This window comes from Equus caballus, chromosome 7 (assembly GCF_041296265.1).
Source record: "Equus caballus isolate H_3958 breed thoroughbred chromosome 7, TB-T2T, whole genome shotgun sequence".
NCBI classification, from domain to species: Eukaryota; Metazoa; Chordata; class Mammalia; order Perissodactyla; family Equidae; genus Equus; species Equus caballus.
The window spans coordinates 27722426-27728425 of record NC_091690.1 but is presented as its reverse complement, the minus strand read 5'-3'; the positions used below and the strand labels follow the sequence as shown (position 1 = coordinate 27728425).

The 6000-nt window shown below is 45.9% G+C and overlaps 1 long non-coding RNA gene across 1 annotated transcript in view; it reads right to left on the bottom strand.

The window, feature by feature from the left end:
* Positions 1-1001: 1001 nt before the first annotated feature.
* LOC138924983 (uncharacterized) overlaps positions 1002-6000 on the bottom strand; it is a 38035-nt gene continuing 33036 nt past the window's right edge. The window contains exon 5 of the long non-coding RNA XR_011440494.1: positions 1002-1594. This is a non-coding gene — a long non-coding RNA (uncharacterized lncRNA). The remainder of the gene's footprint in view (positions 1595-6000) is intronic.

Here is a 6000-nt window from a genome sequence, read left to right as displayed (position 1 = left end):
CAAGAAACACAACTGTTTTCATGCTGCCTGTAGGTTTGGTGATACCTTCCTTGTTCTCTCCATCTATTTAAAGATTTTCCAGCCAGGCCCTTCCTCTTTCCTCTCCTGCAGGCTCCCCCGGCCCCAGCCTGTTCCCCCTTCCTCCTAGAGTGTCCCCTCAACCACTTGCTCACCCATGACACTACCTCCGCTTTCAGTTGTGTCCTCCCACTTGGGCCACCCGGTGCCCAGCTTTTCCAGGGACCGCACAGCCCAGTCTCCTCTGAGCATCACCCCCTTCAACTCCACTCTGAGTCCCCTGAGGAGGACCATCCTCAGCCTTTCCTGGAGGTCAAACTCAGGCCTGTTCAGGCTGTGCCATGGTGAGGCCCCCCTGGGAGAGGCGTCTGTGTGTGTGCAGGTGGGTGAATGCAAGCCAGAGTTGTGTGCACGTGTGTGACGGCTCATGTACTTCAACACATGTATTTGGCCTCAGTTTTCTAGATGCTGGAGACTAATCTCCAAGAGAAGTTTCCAGAATCCAGTCATGCTATGCCTCAGCACAGTCTGCACTGTGTTTCCAGTGGCTCCCAGGAATTGCACAGTAACCGTGGTCTGGCACTGAGCTTGGACCTTACATACAGTATTTTATTTAATACTTGTAACAACCCAATGGGAAAGATACTATAACTATCCCATTTTACAGAAAAGAAACCGAGCGGCTCCACCCAAGGTATCAGGTAGCAATGGGTTACCTTGGGAATTGCCCCAGGTCTGTCTGAGTCCACAGCTCATGGGTATAGGCCTGGGACAATGAGCGGGGTGTCCACAGATGACTCCCCCTTCCCCCACCCCCCCATGAAGTGCCCCCAGATGTGCCAGCCTCCAGGCCCACGCTCCTCGGCCCCCAGAGAGGGTCCCACCTCCAGGGACTGGCGCCCGGTGCTGCACACGGTGGGCACCTCACACCACCGCAAGCCAGGAACTTAAAAAATATATTTTTTTACTTTTTATTATGGAAAATTTCAGAAGCTGGCATAATGAATCCCCATGTACTATCACCCAGCTTAGAAACTTGTCAACATTTTGCTAATCTCATTTCACCTATTCTCTATAACACAGATTTTTTTTTTCTAAGCGATTTTAAAGCAAATCTCAGACATCATTTCATTTCACCTGTAAATACTTCAAAATGCGTCTCTAACAGGCAAGGACTTCTTCTCCTTTAACCTAATTACAGTACCGTGAACGTACCTAACAAAATTAGCAATGGTTCCTTAATGTTATCTAATACTCAGTCTATGGTCAAATTTCCCCAATTGCTTTAAAAACGACTTTTTACAGTTAGTTTGTTCAAATCAGGATGCAAAGCAGGCCTGTCCGTTGCATTTGGCCAATGTCTCCTGTCTCTTTAGTTTTTGACACTGTCCCACTCCCCCTCCCCCTCCTCAAGCAGGCTGTCTGTCCTACAGAACGTCCCACATTCTGACCGACTGATTCCACCCTCACGGTGTCTCCAACATCCTCTTCATCCCTGAGAGAGCATCTCAAAAGTCTGAAAGGGTTCACGTCGCTCTGCTCTCCTGCTTAAAACCCCTCCGTGGCTTCCTGTTGCCTTGAAAAGAAAGTCCATATAAACCAACGTTACCTTAGTTAAAAAATTAAAATCCACATCCCCTTCTTGGCCCACAAAGACCTACCGTGTCATTTGGCTCATGATTGCCTCTCCAATGTCCCCCCCCCCGCCCCCCCCCCCCCACCGCACCCCGCTCCTGCGCCAGTCCCTTCAAGCTTTGCTCCAGTCCTACGGCTCCCTCTCCTTACTTTGAAACCTCGGGGGCTGTTGCAGACACGTTTCCTTCTGCCCGGAACGCACCCACCCCGTCAGCTCAGCCACTGTGGCCACCAGCCAGCTCTTCCTCATCCTTCCACCCACCTTAATGCCCCTTCCCCAGAGAGAGGTCTGCCCTGGCCACCTACCCAAAGCAGATCCCTCCCCTGCAGCTCCCTGTCTCAGCCTCTTTTTTGTGTCCATCGCACTTCTCAGGATCTGTAGTTATTTTTGCTATTTGTTCCTTTCTTTGGTTTTGAACACCCTCCTCCCCACTCCACCACCCACAATGAAGGCTTCCTGAGGGCAGGACTGACTCTGGTATCTCCGATGCCTAGAACAGGGCTTGGAACACAGATGCTCGAGTATTTGATGACTGATAGAATAAGTGGAAGGGAGGGAAGGAGAAAGAAGAGGTTTATCTTTCAGTGTTCACAGTCTGGTTGGAGAGGCAGGAAAACAATGAGAATTCAAGAGCTTTCAATCAATTAGTCAATCAATGAATGTCTATTAAGCACCAACTAATAACCTCCACACTTTTCCAGGCAGGGAGGGGATATCTTGGGTGTTAACAGCGCTCACTTAAAGGATAGCAGGTGCACTCTCTAGGTCCGAGTAGAAGTTCTCACACAAGGCTTCACGGCCTGGGAGTCATGCTGAGCCTCCCTTAGTACTATCCCTCTGCTTCCCTTCGTGCTCTGGAGTTCCAAAGGATGCCTGGGAGGCAGGCAGGGCCGAGGGTGCGATTATCCCCTTCTGAAAGAGAAGGAAGTTGAGACTCAGCTATTTGCCCAGGTCCCATGGCTTGTAGGGAACAGAACTGGGACTGCAGCCCACAGGTTGTAACTCCTCCCCTCCCTACCTGGCAGACAGACAGTGCAGAGGAAGACAGAAAGGAGGGAAGGGGTGGGCCCACCTGGGCGAAGGTGGAATAGGCAGAGGCCAGCAAAGGTGGCTCGTTCTGTCCCATCACGTGGGGCATCTCGGCATCTGCCCCAGGTCCCGAGCCTAAGGCAGAGGGCAGGGGAGCTCCCTGTGCCTGAATCTGTGCTGCATCCTCTGGAAGCTCCCCACACCGAGCCTCGGGCTCCCTGCCCTACAGCTTAGTTATTTCCAATTTAGAGAAAAGACCTCACTTGGCCTTTTATGGCCCCATCCAGTAGAGCTTTTTGTCTTTTTACCAGAGCTGTCTGTTTTTACTGTTTTTATCTCTGCTCTTTTATTAAGTAATCCTTTTAGCTTTTTATTTTTTCTGGCCTTATTTATTTTACTTCTTTTTTCTCTTTTGCTATTAAATGCAGACAGCGAGGCAGCAGCATCACCAAGGAGAGGCCAAGAGGGAGCCTCATGGGACCTGGGACCCTGGAGCATGAGCCGTGGCGCCAGATGTGGTCCCCAGGAAAGGCCCATGTTCCCGTTTAAAAATGGCCCATTGCAACATCAAGAGATGCACGGGACAAATGACTCTCACAGGAGAAAATGAGATTGGCCTCTCATAGCCTGAAGGACTTACTGGAACGGGGCCTTTTAGCTTGTTTCGGGGAGGGTAAGTAACATCTTGATGAATCCATTTTGACATAAAAACTCTTGATGCAGCCTCTAAAGCAGCCATTAAACCCTTAGCTTGCTCTTCTTCCAAGTTACGTGCAGAGCAGACTGTTCACCCCATCCCCAGACTCCACCCAGGGGCGGGGTGAGACGCAAGAGTCTCCACAGCAGACGTTTCTGGGTAATAAGTATCAGACCTTCCATATTTTGGTGTAGGGGCAGCAAAATGTCTCCTGAGCCAGAGTCAAATGGCCTTCCATTCTCGTGCCTCGAGTTTGGTTACTTAGACATATGGGCACCCTTTAAAAACATAGTGTCACCTGTGTTTTGAAATTTATATAAATGGTTTCACGCTATCAATTCCATTCTCTCTCACATTTCTTCCCTCTGGGTTGTTTGCAAGATCTTCCCAAGTTGCTGGATGGAGACGCAGTTCATTACTTCTACTGCGCGTGGTATTCTATCATGTGCCAATGCCGTGTTTTACTTACCCACCCCCCGGAGGGAAGGACACCAGGCTGGCTCAGATCCTGACCATCATGACTGATGGCCCCTTGCACATGTCTCAGGTGGGCCTCCAGGAGACTCTCTGAAGCTATTCAGCCAGCAGTGAGGGAGGGGCCGCGCTGGGGTGAGGCGCCAGACTCTGTCGGCCAGGTTTCTCCCCAGCATCACTTCCACTTCCCACCAGCAGGGGCTGAGGGCTTCTCTTTCCCGCCTCCTCACCAGTGTTTGACATGATTCCAATTTTCTACTTTTCGTTGCTCTGAGGGGGTGAAATCGTGCCTTCTTATTTTAATTTCTGCTAAAGAGATTAAGCAACTCTTCATACAGTTATTCGCTCTTCAAATGGCCACGTCTATGAATGGTCTATTTATATCTTCTTCCCTTTTTTCTTTAACATCCTTGTGTTTTTTTGTGTGGATTTGCAGTTCTTTATATTTGCCGGATATTAAACCTTAGTCAGTTTTAGACTTCTAAAAATATCTCCTCCCAGGCTGTTACCCCTCTGTTGACTTTTTTATCCTTTTTTTAAAAACAAAATTCTCTAATGTTGATGTGATCAAATCCATTTATTTTGTGCCATGTGGTTTGTGTGTGGTTATTTTTTAAATCTTTTCAAAGAAATGCTCACTTTGAGGTTCATAGTTATTTTTAATACATTTTCTTCTATTTGTGTTTATAATGTTAGTTTTCACACTTAGGTCTTTCTCTGCTTGGATTTTTTTAAAAAATATAGTGTTGAGCAGGAATCCAACTTAATTTATTTCCAAAACAGTGAACCATTTGTTTTCTTCTCATACCGTTTACTCAATAATTCCTCATTCTCTCACTGATTTGTGATGCTTCCTCTATCATATGGAGTTCCCTTGTAGTTTTGTTTATTTAGACTTGATGTTATTTATTTCATTTGTTTATTTGTATCTGTCTAGGTCTGCTGCTGGTCCCTTACTCTGTTCCTTTGGCCTTTTTGCCTGTTCCCATGCCAGTGACACAATGCTTTTATTATTGTGCTTTTATTATAATCAGTTTGATTGTCAGCAGAACAAATGTTGCCTCTCTGCTGCTTTTTTAATTGAATTAGCTATTTGAGGATCTCAACTCTTTTATGTAAATTTTATCACCAAGTTGTTTAATTCCCCAAAATTTCTGCTGGAATTTAATTGAACATAGAAATTAACTTTGGGCTAATAGACATCTTTCCAAGATGAAGACATTCCAAACATGAATATAGTATTTCTTTTTCTTTAGGTCTTGAGTAAAGTTTAATTTTTTTTTCCTTTGTGATCTTGGGCCTTTGTTGTTAATCCATATGGCCTTTGTGCTTTTCATTGCTATTATCAGAGAAAGGTCTACTGTCCTTTCCAGGATCCTGGAGCAGGGGCGAGGGGAGGGCCGCCTAGAAATGTGTCCATGTTATTGTAAAATTGCAAAAGTGGAGTTTTTTAAGCACAATTGATACAGACTGCTGTCTCTTTCCATGCGACCTTCCCCTCCACCGCACCTCCCCTACTGCTGGGCAATGTTGGAGTGATCACAGGTACGTCGGGGGTCCAGCTAAGGGAAATTTGAGCTAAGGATACACCTAACTTAGGGCTGATGGGATGTATTTATGTGGTCACAGTCGCTTCCACGTGTAGTTAGGTCATTACTAGGCATCCTAGTGTCAGAATAGCTTCCAGAAATTCATGGAATTCCTTCCACCTACCGTCCTGACTCACCAGACATCTGGACATAAAGGCACAGAGCTAGAGGTAAGTGAGACAGTTAATTAATAAAAAAATTAACATGTTGTTTTCTGTTTATGACATTCATTGTACTGTCCAGTTTTTTATTGTAATTAGTTGTAATTTCTCATCCTAAATAAACATTTATTTTATACCTAATTTTGAATCTGTAGTTTTATTTTATTTTTCTTAAAGAGGGCTCCTCCAATTGCATAAACTTCTGCACCTCAAAACCTGGATTTGTCCCCTAGATATTGTCAATGGTATTACTGCTTTCTGTATTCAAATGTTTGCGTTGATCCAGCAACCTTGCTAAACTCTCTTATTAGTCCTAAAAGTTTGTCTGTTGACTCCTTTGAGTTGCCTCATTAAATTATCATATCACTTGCAAATAATAACTATTTTATCTCTTTC